The sequence below is a fragment of the Lasioglossum baleicum genome, chromosome 4, assembly GCF_051020765.1.
Source record: "Lasioglossum baleicum chromosome 4, iyLasBale1, whole genome shotgun sequence".
In the NCBI taxonomy this organism is placed as follows: Eukaryota; Metazoa; Arthropoda; class Insecta; order Hymenoptera; family Halictidae; genus Lasioglossum; species Lasioglossum baleicum.
This window is the reverse complement of record NC_134932.1, coordinates 15,967,397-15,982,034: the sequence shown is the minus strand read 5'-3', so window position 1 is coordinate 15,982,034 and position 14,638 is coordinate 15,967,397. Positions and strand designations below refer to the sequence as shown.

At 35.3% G+C, this 14,638-nt stretch overlaps 1 protein-coding gene across 7 annotated transcripts in view; it reads left to right on the top strand.

Moving 5' to 3' along the window:
• The window catches only part of Dgo (ankyrin repeat domain containing protein 6 diego), a 247,712-nt gene that overhangs the window by 600 nt on the left and 232,474 nt on the right, over positions 1–14,638 (top strand). For 2 of the 7 annotated variants that reach the window (XM_076421990.1, XM_076421987.1), the window contains exons 1-2: positions 3,299–4,238; positions 4,898–5,358. The exons of 1 other annotated variant lie outside the window; for it this stretch is intronic. The gene's annotated coding sequence lies outside the window, so the exon portion shown is untranslated. Of the gene's footprint in view, positions 1–3,295; positions 4,239–4,897; positions 5,359–14,638 lie in introns of those variants that run through there. 4 more of the 7 variants (XM_076421994.1, XM_076421992.1, XM_076421991.1 and 1 more) reach the window with 4 other exon arrangements.

Below are 14,638 nucleotides of genomic sequence, written 5' to 3'. Positions count from 1 at the left end.
CAGATCGAATCTTTAGACAAAGAAAAATTACTTAAATAATTAACCTTTGACGATTACTTTACATTTAGTAGAGTACTTTTTTCATTATTTCGAAAGTTTGCTGTGCCGAAAGGGTAGTCCGAGGGTTTTCAAATACATACATATATTCATAAAGTATCAAAATAAGTAAATTAAAATTATATTTCAGTCTCTTTTTATTCGACGATAAAATTCCATTACCGTTTTCTCTAATTAAAAATTCAATTTGTAAATTAACATTAAGTTTTAAATTCAAAGTAGTCATTTTTCAAAAATGCAAGAACATTAGCCCGTATAAAATCTAACAAATTCTTTTAGTTAGGATTTTCAGGATATTAAGATTCCCTGTTCGTTGCTCGAATCCTCCCGCGTGCCCAGGTGCTACTCGGGAGGGTGAGAGCAACGGGCACATGGAATATTGTTTTTTAATCGTATGTGTGGCGACTGACAATGGTTAGTGTATCGTGCACGACGCATTTTCCCCTTCTGAGTGTGCGTGTGTGTGTTAGGCTGTGGAATTGTGTCGGTTGTTTAAACTAGATTCGGTAGCGCATATTCCTGTTGATCTGTGATATGCTACACGGATCCTCGTGGAATGTGCGCGCCCGCGTTGCATTTTTAATTTACTAAATAACAATGTGCGATATAATTCAGATGTTATTTTGATTTTTTGATTTATTGATTTATTTCACAATGATCACTACCATTGTCAGTCGATTTCAGAAAAACTGGTACGTACGTTATAGTATACTTGTGATTCGAACGTTAGGGTGTCGGAGGCGTCCCGGGGCGTCCTCCTTAGGTGTTAGGATATTGCACCCTGGCGTCTGTGTGGGGATCGTGTAGTGAATGTGTTGGAGAGCTTGTGTCTTTTGCCATTTTTTAGATATAGGGCTAGGTAGGTAGCTTACCTTCTAGGTGTGACTGTTCGTTCTAAAAAGTTCTGGGGCTGACTATCGCTTTCTCCTTCGGGTAGGCCGTAATTCGCGCGATAGTCAGTTACTGGAAAAGCTAGAAGTTTCGTCTCGAAGTTAAATTGAACGAGGCATGACGTTCGAGTGGTTGCTTCTCGCTTGATTCTTCTCGCTCGTGTAGCTTTTCGCGGACGCGGACGCGAACGCGCGCGGATTAGGGCCTCGAAACGTTGCGCATCTGCTCGATTGCACCAGCGGAACGATCGACTTCTTTCAAAACTTGTAATTCGTCTCGGAAATCGTCGATCGTTTTCACTGCGAGCACGTTTAGGGTTTCAGATGTTTGGTGGACCGCCGAAGAAAGAGAAGAGGCTGTATACCGAAGTGGCCGTGCCCCCGACAAATTGTCGCTCAAGAGGGCAACTAAATACTGTAAATACAATGGCCTTGCATCTTCGGATTCATGGTGCTCAATATGGTTCAGTGACGATTTGCCTTCTCACCGACGAGAATCTACTCAGTAGCCTTCTGCACCGACGAGATCATGTCGATGGCCTTCTGTTTTTTACTCCATTGAGAATATATCCTGGAGGGCGTAAGAGAACACCGTAATATTCGGGTGACACGAACCCCCATAAGGCTGACAGTCTCGTCGTTGCTAAGGTTCTGAATTACCGACTCTGTAGAAAATGTCTAGTACGATAGCGGACTCTACCGAAATGTAACGGTCAGTTAGTGAACTACGTGAGACTGCAACACAGAAAGTGTGTGTCTGTGGTGGTTAGATTTTACAACGTTGTCTGCTTTAAAAGTGCAATGTTGCCACATACTGTTCGTACGAATACTGTCGGTGGTTATAAGTTATAACAGAAGCATTCAAGCAGTCTTTCCTGCTTTTCGAAATTGTTAAAAATTTTCAGTCGTAAATAATTCTATTAAACGATAATATGAGTATTCAGTATCTTGTTAAAAAATCATTTCAATTTTTTAAAGATTTTTTATGCGAGTATTAAATTGTTAAATATTTTGAAATTTTTAATTTCTGTGTTTTTTAAAACGTGTTCGCAACTACTAATCGCCTAGAACAAGATCCAACCGGTTGTAGTAGTTGCCAATCGGTTTTAGTAGATTACAACTAGTTATAGACTAAACTGGTTTTAAACTGGCCTTGTCCATGATCAATTAATGCTCTCGCATGGGTTGTTTTTTCTAATCATTGTCAGTATTATAATTCAAAGTTGGTCCTCTAATTTGCGAGTGGGGTAAAAAGAGCCTCCCATTCGTGTTTGTCTTCCTCTTCAGGGTAGGTTCTCTGTTTTATGATTTACGTTTCATGATTCCATTGTTCTTTGAGGCACATTTTTTATTTTTCTACATTAATACTGTTTCCCTGTAAAGTATACTTCTTTAGTACCATCCCTCAATATTTGTCTATTTTGATAGCGGATTTTGCGGGCCATGATAAAAAATCCATTTTTTGCTTTCAATGGGAGCTTTACTTTTTTCTTTATGCGAAGCTGCGTTATCATATTATACATTGTCATGGAATTGCTGAGTAACTTTTGTTTGAACAATTGTTTTGTCAGTTTATCAGAAACGCGTGAAAAATCGACACAATTATATGGGAAAATGGAAAAAAATAATGACTACTCTCTATAGTTAAATTTTTGTAAAAGAATGTTTATTAAGCTAAGGTGGCTCTTCCGACAATTCGCTGTAAAAATTCGTAAATTCTTCACATGTTTCATCTTTTATGAAATATAGTTTAATTTCGTCGTAATCAGCTCTGTTTATTCTGATCCATTTTGTTCGGTGGAGGCTCGGAACTTAAAATTAAAAAAATTATAAGACGAGTGTTATTAATTATTTATAAGAGAGCGTCTTAATGACAATTTTCTGTAGATAAATGATCTTTTCATTGTAGTGTACAGTTTAATGTTTCCAGAAGTAGTAGGTATACAAAAAATCCGGAAGGTACTTTCTGGTACATTTTTTAAGTCTCTTTAAAGTTGATAAAGTTTTCATATGAAAAATTATAATAATATATCGCGCGGCGTTACTTCAATAAAATTATTTATACGTTTCAAAGGTTATATACTACCGAATGTAAGTTATAAAAATCAGTTAAAAAAAAACAAATATTCTGCTAATGACACGTGATCAAAGAAATGCAAATTGGTATATATTCAGCAAAAATTGTGGGTAGTTTCAAAATCTACATTTCGTCAAGAATATTTTGCGATGCAAGACTTTTTAGATTTCACACTTCGAATTTTTGACTTTTGTCCACTGGATCGAACACTGTATGTACATATATCGTTCCGCCTTCTGGTGCGGCCGATGAAAGGGTTTCGATGCGATATAAATTCGAAAACGCTATCCCATGAACGAAAGATCCTCCGAACGCGAACACCGTGAAACGTGAAGGTAGAAATGGAAATCGTACGAGCGAGGATCGGTTCTCGGCTCGCATTTATCGCGGCGTCTCGCGAGTTGCGCTCGAGAGAGAAATCGTTGGTTCTTGGACGAGAAAAAGGGTTAAGGGCCAGAAGAAAAAGGAAACCGTTCCCGCCGGTTGAAAATGAGCGGGGAATCGAAAGGCAGAAGGGGGTGAGAAGCAGGTGTGGTGGGGATCCATGCTCGATTCGCGGCTTTCGTTGCTCCGCGCCGCGATCCATGGATCAGTCTTGGTGCAACCGCCCCCCGAATCGGTTGCTACCGTTTCAGACGTGCGTAACGGTTAGTCAATTTAAATGGTTCCGTTCACCTTCTCATATTTATCAATTTTAACCTAACCGTCCTATTGTGACGTTCATTTCCACGTTTCCTGGTAGCTTGGAGTTATCGAAAATGCCGAAGGGACGTGATCGATTGCGCGATACGCGTGTTCGTCGCTTTAAATAATGTATCACATGGGGATTTCGAGTGAAGCAGCGAGAGAATACTCGATTAATGAGTAGTACAGCTTGGATTTTGTTGCTTCGTTCGACGGATTGTTTATTAACTGCGTGTGTGCACGGAATAAGCCTGGATACTCGGTGACTTCGATGCTCGCGCAAGCGGTATCTCGGCTCGTTTGTGTTTCTATATGGTGAACGCATCGGCGGTGTGTTATACTATTTTCCAGTTATAATAAATGTTTTCATAAAATTGTTTGATCGGAGTGTATCAACGAATCTGACATAAACAGATTTGAAAATTGATTTAACCTTTGTGAGTGGCAATAGCACAGATATAACCAACCATTCGGAGGGATTAACAAAGTCGATGTGGTAAAAAGTGGGTTTAAAATGTCCTCTGTAGAAGGTGAAATAATTGTATAATTATCCTCGTGGAGCATGTTTTCTATAACGGTACTAATTCGGCATGGTTATGCGAATGATTTCCAAAGTTAACTTTAACTTCAGCTGTGAAGTTTATGTTTCTTTTTGTTAATAAGTAACGGAAAATAGTGATTATAATTATTTTGATTAATGCATTCTCAATATATTGTTTAGAACGTTCTAAAGTGAAGTATCAGAGTGTAATTTCGTCTTGAAATATAAACATTGAATCAATTTCTACAGTTCAGAAAAGAATTAAAATGCATGTCACGAACTGTGAGAATTTAATTTTATATTATATCGATTGAAATGAATGTTTTTAGCGTCTTTGAAGTGTGAATCGCTACATTTTGCGTTTGATAGAATTAGAGACACGCATGCCGCGGTGAAACATGTTCTACGGTGATATCAATGTCAGCATAGGAAAGCTGATTGTGATTCAAGATCGTTTGTTCAATGCACTGTTGCACCATTTGCATGGGATAAACCAAGAAGCACGTGTATTATACATAACTTTTTCATAGGCAATAGAACGCGCGATTACTATTGAATGATTTATGAAATGCCTATTTGTTCAACAATTCTTGCGATTATTTTATATGTGAATTATACAATTATTCATCTTTTGCTTCTATAATTTAGTTGAGAAATATAGATCATAAAATCGACAAGAATTTTCAAAAGATTATAATTGAACTTATAATATAATATTAAAATTTGTTCATTGAATAGTTAATGTTTTAAACGCATTTCTTATTCTTGATGAACTTCGAACGTTCGCATATATAAAATTTCGACACAATTTGTGAAATAGTGTTGTGTATGTTATAATGTTTGGAAGTTAAAATATTTCTACGTTACCGAAACGATCGAAAGTGAGGAAAGAGTGTAATTCGCGTAATTTGACATTGATGTTGTATTCGTAGTGAGAAATAGTTGTTACACTAAATTGATTCTTCTTTTATGTGATTGAAGTGTTCCATTTTCACGAGTTCTGTGTTCGGAAATTTTCTTGACATAGTGTGTTTGGTGAATGGTGTGATTTACACTTGTACGTGGATTATAAACATTGGGAATTAACTCTTGGAAAACATGTATGACTGGTGAGTACTCTGCTGTAACAATAGCTATTTATTTAACAAAGGAACGCATTTTAAATGGAGAGTGTATCGATTAAGTTTTAATTGACTTGTGAATTTCAAATACAATTCAAGGACCCGAGTACTTCATACTTTGTAGTTTTTTTAGTTTCAGTACTTTCGGATACTAACTGCTATAACTCGGTGCTATAAAATTTCATTGTTAACCTACTCATAAAAATTCTGTGGTATATTAATATTAAAAATTTTCTCTTTTACAATTTAAACTTATCCTTCAATACTTGGTGGATACTTATTTTTTCATTCAAATTTAAATGAAACGAATCAGAATGGTTTGCCTCCATCCAACATCGAGGCTAATGGCTGCTTCCTCGAAGTAACAGTGAAACATACGCAGTTGTGTTCAAAAAGCTCCGTCTGCTCGTAAAAGTCCTTAATTTAAAGCCACATCCATAGAGTCCAAAATTTTATTACCGGTGTTTGCTACTTGAACGTGTGATTCAACCATTCGTGAAATAAAAAACAGAAATAGTTATAACGGCAGTGCATTTTATTATAAAATTTACCAACTAATGTTGACGTTTCCGGAAAACTGTTTTGTATGAACATTTTAAAAGGAATAAGGGGATTTGTTAATTCAATTATAAAATAGTATAGTTTTACTATTATAACAGGTTGCAGTTAGAAAAAAATTAATTCCTAGAAGAATAGTAATAGAAATCCTTTAAATTAAATTTTCCAATTCTTTAAAAATAGGAGGAATGATATTAAAATTTCATTCATTTCAAAATTCAAGGGATAATGATATTAGCGTCATTAAAGATTTGTGTGACACACTATGTATACATACAGCACTAGTATGTATGGTGCTTGGTGGTTTACTTTACAGTGTATGTATAGTAACGCTCTGTTTATTTAAACATGCTAAAAGACCCGATAATAGAAACTCACTAATTCTCCTCTCTATCTGTACTTGTCAGTTTGAATCAGTTCATGTGCTTAGAACCATGTTTAGATAAATGGAGTACAAGCAGCCGAAGTTCTACTGCGCTGTGTTCATGCTCCAAGTCAGCTATGATCAACCACAGATTTTAACACCAGGCTACCAAGCACTGAAAGTAACTGAAATGTTTGACCTTGTAAAAAAGATGAGACTGGATTTTTTTAGATTTTGTGCGATTTTTATCAAGCTATGTGCGTGAATAAAGCAATTTATTTATTCATGTCTCCTAAGAGCATCTTTATAAGTTCAATAATTGTAGAATAAGAAATATGAAACTGATCATTTGACCAGCAGAGGTAGGGTCAGTCTTGATTGCTCAGTTGAACAATTTCGAATAATTGTTATTCCCAAGAAAGAGGCTTACACTTTAACAAAAGTCTGAATAGTAAATTATGCCAAATATCAATAACAAAAATTCCCACCAGATCAAAGTACATAGTTTTATCAATTGAAGCGAAACTAAAAAGCTCAAATTTATCATAGTAAATACTATTTTAGCTCTTTCGCATCTTAGAAATTCTAATCAAATTTAGTTTATTCGAATATATTATCATAACAATAAATTTCTGAACGTGGTCAGAAACTAATGTTTATTATCACATTAATATTTTCTTTTGCATCAGTAGATTGCCGATTTTTATGCAGAATATAAATTGTCCCAATTAATTGCAAAAGAATCAGAAGTTAAATAGTAACGTATTTCTTTCTTTTTGAAATTTTAGGTTGGCATTTCATTTGGCCATTTTGATCACCAGACTATTAAACAAAGTCTAACAAATATGAATGTTACGCGTTTCTTTTTAAATGAACTAAAATTTGATTCGCCTGTAATAAATATTTAAGCATTAAAAGTAATCACACAAAAAGTATAAATTTTCTTTTCTCTTCTACGCCATTTTTGGGGATAAAGACATTTTTTAATCACTGTAACTGTAAAGAATATTATTATTTTCACTATATTAAAATTATTAGTGAGAAATATAAATTTATATTTAGCTCCTGTGCCGCGGAAATTGATGCACAAACTTTTTCTTTTGCATAAAGATCCGGAGTCCACTCATCAGTATTCTTTTATACAAAACCGAGACATTAGCAATAAGCATTCAAATAGTCGAAGCCGTATGAAGAAGTCACGCGAAATAATCGAACCATATGGCAAATCACATGCTTTGGCACACGTTTGGTAGAACCGTATAACCAGAGCGAGCCAGTGCAGTGAGGATGTAGCTTAATGTTTCTGTTCACGCTGAGAGGGATTGACGACCCGCGAAACGTGCATGCACCGCTCAACGAACCTATCCTGAATTCTCTGGCAGGCGAGCACACGTGTAAAACCGGCGCGTGTTTATATTTTTCACGTTCTTTATTCAATGCGCGTCCGGTTTGCTGCAAGGCGCGTTATAACGCGCGTCTGTCGTTGGTCACGCAACAATGGCGGCCTGTTAAACTTTTCCGGTGGTGACCAACAGTCCCGAAGTCTTTGTTCGAGCTATTCGTGGCATGTGCAGGACCGTGCACGACGAATTTAAAAATAAATTTGAGACATCTTGAATCGAGACACACTTTGAGAAAGGCTTTTTAAATTAATACATAGCTGGTCGCATCATTTAAATCAGTCGTCTCACGGCCCATCACCGTTAGTCATTTATCATTAGTATTTTTACTTGCGGATTTCATGCATACACCATAAAAATGAGTAGGTACAATTTAAAATAATAGAAACATTCAAAGAACTTAATTTGTACTTTGTTTCTGTTTATTGCAATTGATGTACAGACAATTTTTTATTTTACATGAAGATCCGCAGTCTAAATATTCATAATAGTCAGATTACTGATATTAAGCAAGCAAGTGATGCAGAAACTCTTTAATATCGATGATTTTATTATTGACATCAAGGAGAAGATGCTTTTAAGAGGGATTTTTTTTTATTTTTACATTAAACGGTATGAAACATTTTTTTAGTACACGAAAATTTTTCTCATGCAAGTCAAAATACTAGTGCCAGCGCAGACGCCAAGTTCTCTAGGTTGTAAAGTTTTAATTAGGTAAGTGCAACACAATCATTGGCCTCTGGGAATTGGTCTTTCCCGAATATCACAGCCCTTATAGGCAAGAGGAACTTGGTCCATCCATCATATCACAACTTTGATAGGCGAGAGGAACTTGGTCCATCCTTCATATCACTGAAGTGGATGGGCCGGGGAACTTGGTCAACCTTTACACGAAGTGTTTTGGTTTGGATATCATGTTATTTTTGTAAGAAATGGCCAGATATTCGGAGGATTCATAGACGGAAGTTAATTTGCAGAAAATAGGATGATGCATCTCACTTAAAACACGCACGTGGTTGTATCTCGGGAACGAGAACGGTGCGTCCTATCGCAAAAATAACGACATTTTCGACAGACCTTACGCGAAGCATATGTGGTATGCCCAACCCATATGACGTATGTGGTATTTTTTTTCGAGATTTTCGGTTTTTCCTGTTGGTTTGGATATAAAAGACACCTGATTCCAAAATTTCAAGTTTCTAGCTTCCCTGGAAGTGGGTTAGAATTAACATGATCATCCTCTATATTCCAAGAATTATGCGTTTTTGGGGTATTTTTATCTCAGGTTCCAGGCTAGGTAGAAAGTTGCTTTTTACATGAGAGTTAGTTGATATTATATGTAGCTAAAATAAAAATTTTGGTTGACCTCGGTTACCGGGGAGAGTGGCAGTGGCGGTGGCAATATGGCTAAAAAGCGCTAAACTATCGTACGAGAATAACTACTCGGCAGCTTAGAGGTGGCGGGAGGGGAACTTGGTTCGCGCGCTGCCGCGCGCGTTGATACTAAACTGTATGTGTGGAAAATTTCAGCTCGATTGATCCAATCAGACCTGGGTATAAAAATATTTCAACTAACAATAAGAAACACAAATATTTGGAAATACTATTTCTCTCAACTGTGTTACATATGAAATAGTAGTTTATTTCTCGTATGTCCTCGACCTTGACATTTGTGTTTCCATATCGTAGAGTGAGAGACTTATGTGCAATGTATTCTAAAATTTGTTATTTTATTATAATAATGTAAAAATAATAAATATTAATCCTAAGAAATATATATAGAATTTCAAATAATTAATAGAAATTTTTAGAAACATAAAATACTATTTCAAATAATTGTTTCCAGTACAAGAAAATACTATTTCAATGAATAATTTTCTTTACCACAGCATAAATAAGTATTTTCTTATAAGTATTTTAAAACACAGGTATTCTCAATACCTGTACTTATCTCTACGACGTGAAATAAATCTTGAAATATTATTTCATACAAACAAGAGTATTCCATTAATTATTTCCAATACTTTTTCAAATATTTTTACCCAGGTCCGGATAATAGTTCGAGCAGTTCGGTCCTGAAGCTGCAGTCATATTTTCACGTGAGATACGGCCGCGAAACACGATATACCGCGCGATCGTATAAAATTTCGTTCGCTCGATTTTTTGCGTGTTGCAATTAGCGGTACGAAGTGAGTGCGGGAGGAGTCTGAGAAAGTAACGGTACGGTAAATCAGCGTATCGGGGCTGAATTTATGTTCGGTGCACTAAAAGGACGGCCTTGGAGGGGGAATAAATTTCTAGGGAATTCCGTGTGGAATATCGTAGGCCGCAGCAGAGCGTAACATTCGCGTTCGCAACGTACAGATATATTATCGCGATTGTATCAGTGAATGTAACACAGAGAGGCTCGCGAATTTCGCCGCGATAGATCAACAGGCAATCCAGAAGTAACGAGTTCTCGATTTTTCTCGCGACTCTCTGCGAGCCGTGTGGCTCGTGCTGGGTGAATTTGTTACGTTTATTAGCGGCCGTTTGTGATAACGTACGGTTTCCGTTACGGCGTCGGCAAAATGAACAACTCGATATTGGTTCTGTTCAATAATTATGCTCCGGTTAAATACAAGAGTCCCCATTAAAATCGTCCTAATTACTGAACGATATTAGAAATCGCATACTTCTACATGTATTTTTTCCGCGTCCAGTTATCATTTTATTACTAGATATCTTAAACGATGTAGAACTGTATACATCGAAAAATTACTTGAAAGGTGTGTGTGTGTGCTGAATATTCAGATTTAACCCTTTGCACTCGGAGCTATTTTAAACTCGGAAATATTTCTTCCGACTGGGAATAATTCATTTTCATTTCATAGATATGAAATTGATATAATACTTCATATAATAATTAAATGATTAGTAATTGATTAGATACCAACATACTTAATATATAATATAAATAACTTTTACATTTATTTTACATTTTACATTATTTTATTTTACATTGGAGTAAAAAGCTAATGTATTTCAAAAGTGACCTAAAGAATGAATCATTTTTAGTTGACAAACGTCAGATCGAAAGAATACTTAATCTAGTTGTTGCGTCTGATAATTAAATTGCAACAAAACTATCATTGACTATAACTGAATTTAATAATAAATATAACAATCAACGACGTAACAATGCCAACTGCACGCTAGCACAACTCGATAAGGATTTGTCCCAATCATTCGTAATTATTAGATACATATATGAAGAAATTAGTTGGATAAAATAGTATAAAACAGTAAAAGATTCGAAAAAAAGAATATTGTAATGTTGTTTTCAATGTAACAAAAAGTCATCAAGAGATGAAATAAATTTTTATTTTACTCTTGCTACCCCCACAATCAATGCAAAACATTTTTATTTCGCCATCAGTTACTGAAAAAAAGTTCTTTCTTTTTCTAATAATTTTAAAAGGTTAAAAATAGTGCATCGGGGCTTCTAAGTTCTCGCAATGTCCTGTTTCAAATTGCACCGATTAATTTTTGTCACAAATGCATAAAATCCGCAGTCTATTAGTGATTAGCTTAACGTTTAATCCTTACGTCAATCTAAAAGTTGTAATATAGTCTTTTGCCAATAAGAAACAACTCGCTCTAATGCACGAAAGAAAGTGCAGTCAAGTTTAATTTATAATACATTAATTTTATGAATGATACTAAATTATTTCCAATGTGTGTGTGTGAAGTCTAGACATAAGAATATCCTCGAGAACTACTTTCTAAAATATATTTGTAAACACGAAGCAATTAACGTTGCTTATGGCCTAAATCTACCATTTTATGGCAGTAAGTGCATACAAGATAGTCTGCTAGTGAATTTTAATGTTTAGCAGTTTCTATTTTCCGCGTACCAGAGTGAGATTTCTTAGCTGCATTAACTGTTAGGAATTAGCGTTTTTGTAGGTTGGCGGTTTTCCTTTTGAAATTACCATTGCCGTTAACACGCAAGACACGGTACGTTAGTCTGTCTCGCATGATCAAAGTAGTCGGGTCCCTGATGCAACGGGTGGAGCGGGATCAATTAAGCGTTGCTGATGACTCAATTTCCAGATTGATTGGTCCCGTCGATCCCAACGGGCTGTGGGACTAACCGTAAAAGAATTCAGTGAAATGCGATTCGATGGACGAAAGCCGGGCATTAATGACAGCTTTTTTCTACAGGCAAGTGAAACAGGAGCCTTTAAAATGGCACAGCCTTGCCCAGTTAAAATGCATGCCCATGATTTGGTCAGTGAATCACTTAAATGAAAAAACAGTAAACGAAGAGCAGTCGCGTAGTATTACGAATAAAGTATTAACAAACGTCGCGATCCAACGATATCTTTTATTTTAATGTTAATGTGCAATGTTAATGTTTCGCTGAATTTAGTTAAAATTATTGGAGAATGTAGATATCATCGATTTATTTTAATCAGAAAAATGTCACAAACATGTTGGTAAAAGTTTCGTAAAAAGATAATCGAAAACAAAACAGTTCACTTAAATCTCGTATAATTGTTATCGTTGATTGAAGCTCGAACGAGCAAATATCGTGCACATCTCTATCACATACATCGAGGCATTACTGTAATTATTAGACTGTGGATTTCTATGCATTTTTGACGATAATGAGTAGATGCAATTTAAAACTGTGAGAAGATTGAAAGACTATAAGAGTATTAATATACTATTTTTACTACAGTAAAATTATTAGTGACAAATATACATCTATATTTAGTTCCTGCTAATTTTTTCTTTTGCATTTTTGTAGGTTATTTTTGTAGTTCTGTCGACACTAAAACCTAATAAATTACAAGATGCAGTAAGGAGCATAACTGATTCTCTACACACTTTAAATTTTTAAAACTTAAAACTTTTTTATGAATGGATCAAACGACTTCAATTTCTCTGTTTTTTTTTTAATTTTCGGCTTTTTACCACTTTTGATCGTTTATAATTCGCAAACCAATTAACCAATTTCAGTGAAATTTGCAGAGCGTTTATAATTTATACCAGTTGACAAAACACATTTTTTAAATTTTCGTTATTGGACCAGCTAAAAAAGTTGTAAAACTCAATCTTTAGTATTGTTTTTCACAATTCCGACAAAATGCATTTTTTCACGTCATTTACTAAACTTCTTCTAGCCGTACAGAGAAATTGAAGTCGTTTGGTCCATTCATATAAAAGTTATTCTGATTTAAAGTGTGTGGAATCAGTTATGCTCCTTACTGTATGTTTAATTAGATACACATTTGAATGCTAGAAAGTAGAAAATATAAGACAGACAAGGGACTCTATGATAGAAAATTCAAAAAATGTGGAATATCAGTAGCTGTAAAGATATTCGAGAATTCCAGGTATCGGGATTCTGAACCAACCAACCAGAATTACTAGAACTGATACTTTAGAAAACCGGTACAGGTCGGCCGACATTCAGAGGCGCCATACAGTCCGATCTGCACTCACTAGACCTTATACAAGTTGCCCTTAACTCAATAAACTCAGCGCTGAACATCACGTACTCAATAAAATCGACACAGAGAGCTTTGTGCTCGATAAACTTAGCATACAGTATGCTGAACTTAAAAATGTTTACCTTGTACCTGGGGTCTTTACCAGGTGTAATAAGTGCGAGGTGTTCGAATCGGGTCTAAAGCGTTTGAATTATAGTGTTCCATTCGCTCTTATTGAGATCGGATTTCTTGATTAACCTATTAACCTTCGTATTGAGGAAGTCCCTGCCTGTTTTTCAGAATTTTTTGTGGGCAATCAAAGTACAATACAAGTTATTTTTAAATATTTATAAAGGGTCTAGCAGGGTAAGCATGGGCCAGTGGCTTCCACGACAATTTCTATTGATATCGTGTGCAAAACAATGCTTTTCTCAGGTTGATCAATTTTTGCTTCAGGCTACGATAAATTTTTTATTGCATTAAAAGGAATAACTATTACAAATTTCGTACAGTTTCATTAGATATAGTAATGAATCTGTCAGTAGACAGTGTATAAAATCCGCTGTCATTTGATATTCAAGAATGGTAGAATTTGTAGAATAAAATTATGAACGTTGATGATATAGATGTAACATAGATCAACAAAACATATATTTCAAATTTTCATTAAGGGCCCTAATAAAAAAGTTTAAAAAAATGCCTTTTTTATTTTTGCATGTAACCTTGTAAATTATAATTTTTGGAAAATCTTTTTTGCACATCATTTCACAAACCAATACTTGTAATTGATTATAAAAAAATCAGGTCGTTTGGTACAATTATAAAAAAGTTAATCTGTTTTAAAGGGCGTTCGAATACTTTCGTTACCCACTGTATCTGAAAATTGGTTTATTTTTATTGGTATCTAACGTATAATTGTGGTTCCTTTCGAGTTTATCTAAAGTCTAGACTAATTATCCGGAAAATTAATTACCGGAATGAATTTGTCTTCTTAGGAGTTAGGCTAATGGACGTCCTTCTGTACTATCAAAACTATTCCTATCTCAGAAAAAATGTGTGACAGCTCAGATACGTTTTAGAATTTTTGAACTAAAGTGGTTCGTATCTCTAATGTTCTTAGATCTTTTAGACATTCGGTTACTTTGTTAATGAAATATCACACGTATCTCAATATTTCGGTGGAGTCACGTAAAAAAAATGTTGATGTGCCGTATTTCACGAATTCAGGATTATCAGAATTACTTCCCGAGTGTGTGACGTTATCTCTATTGGGTTCCACTAATGAACAGTGGTTTCCGAAGTAAGTATTCGGAGGGTGCTCGTATCGAGTCTTGTGAATTCGCCATCATTTTTATCGGGTATTACGTGTTCTGCATCGTCATCTTACATGCTTCGAGCCCGGGGTTATCGATACCGCAAGAGTTTCTTGCCGAATATGCCATACTCCTCCGAAATGGTAACCTTGT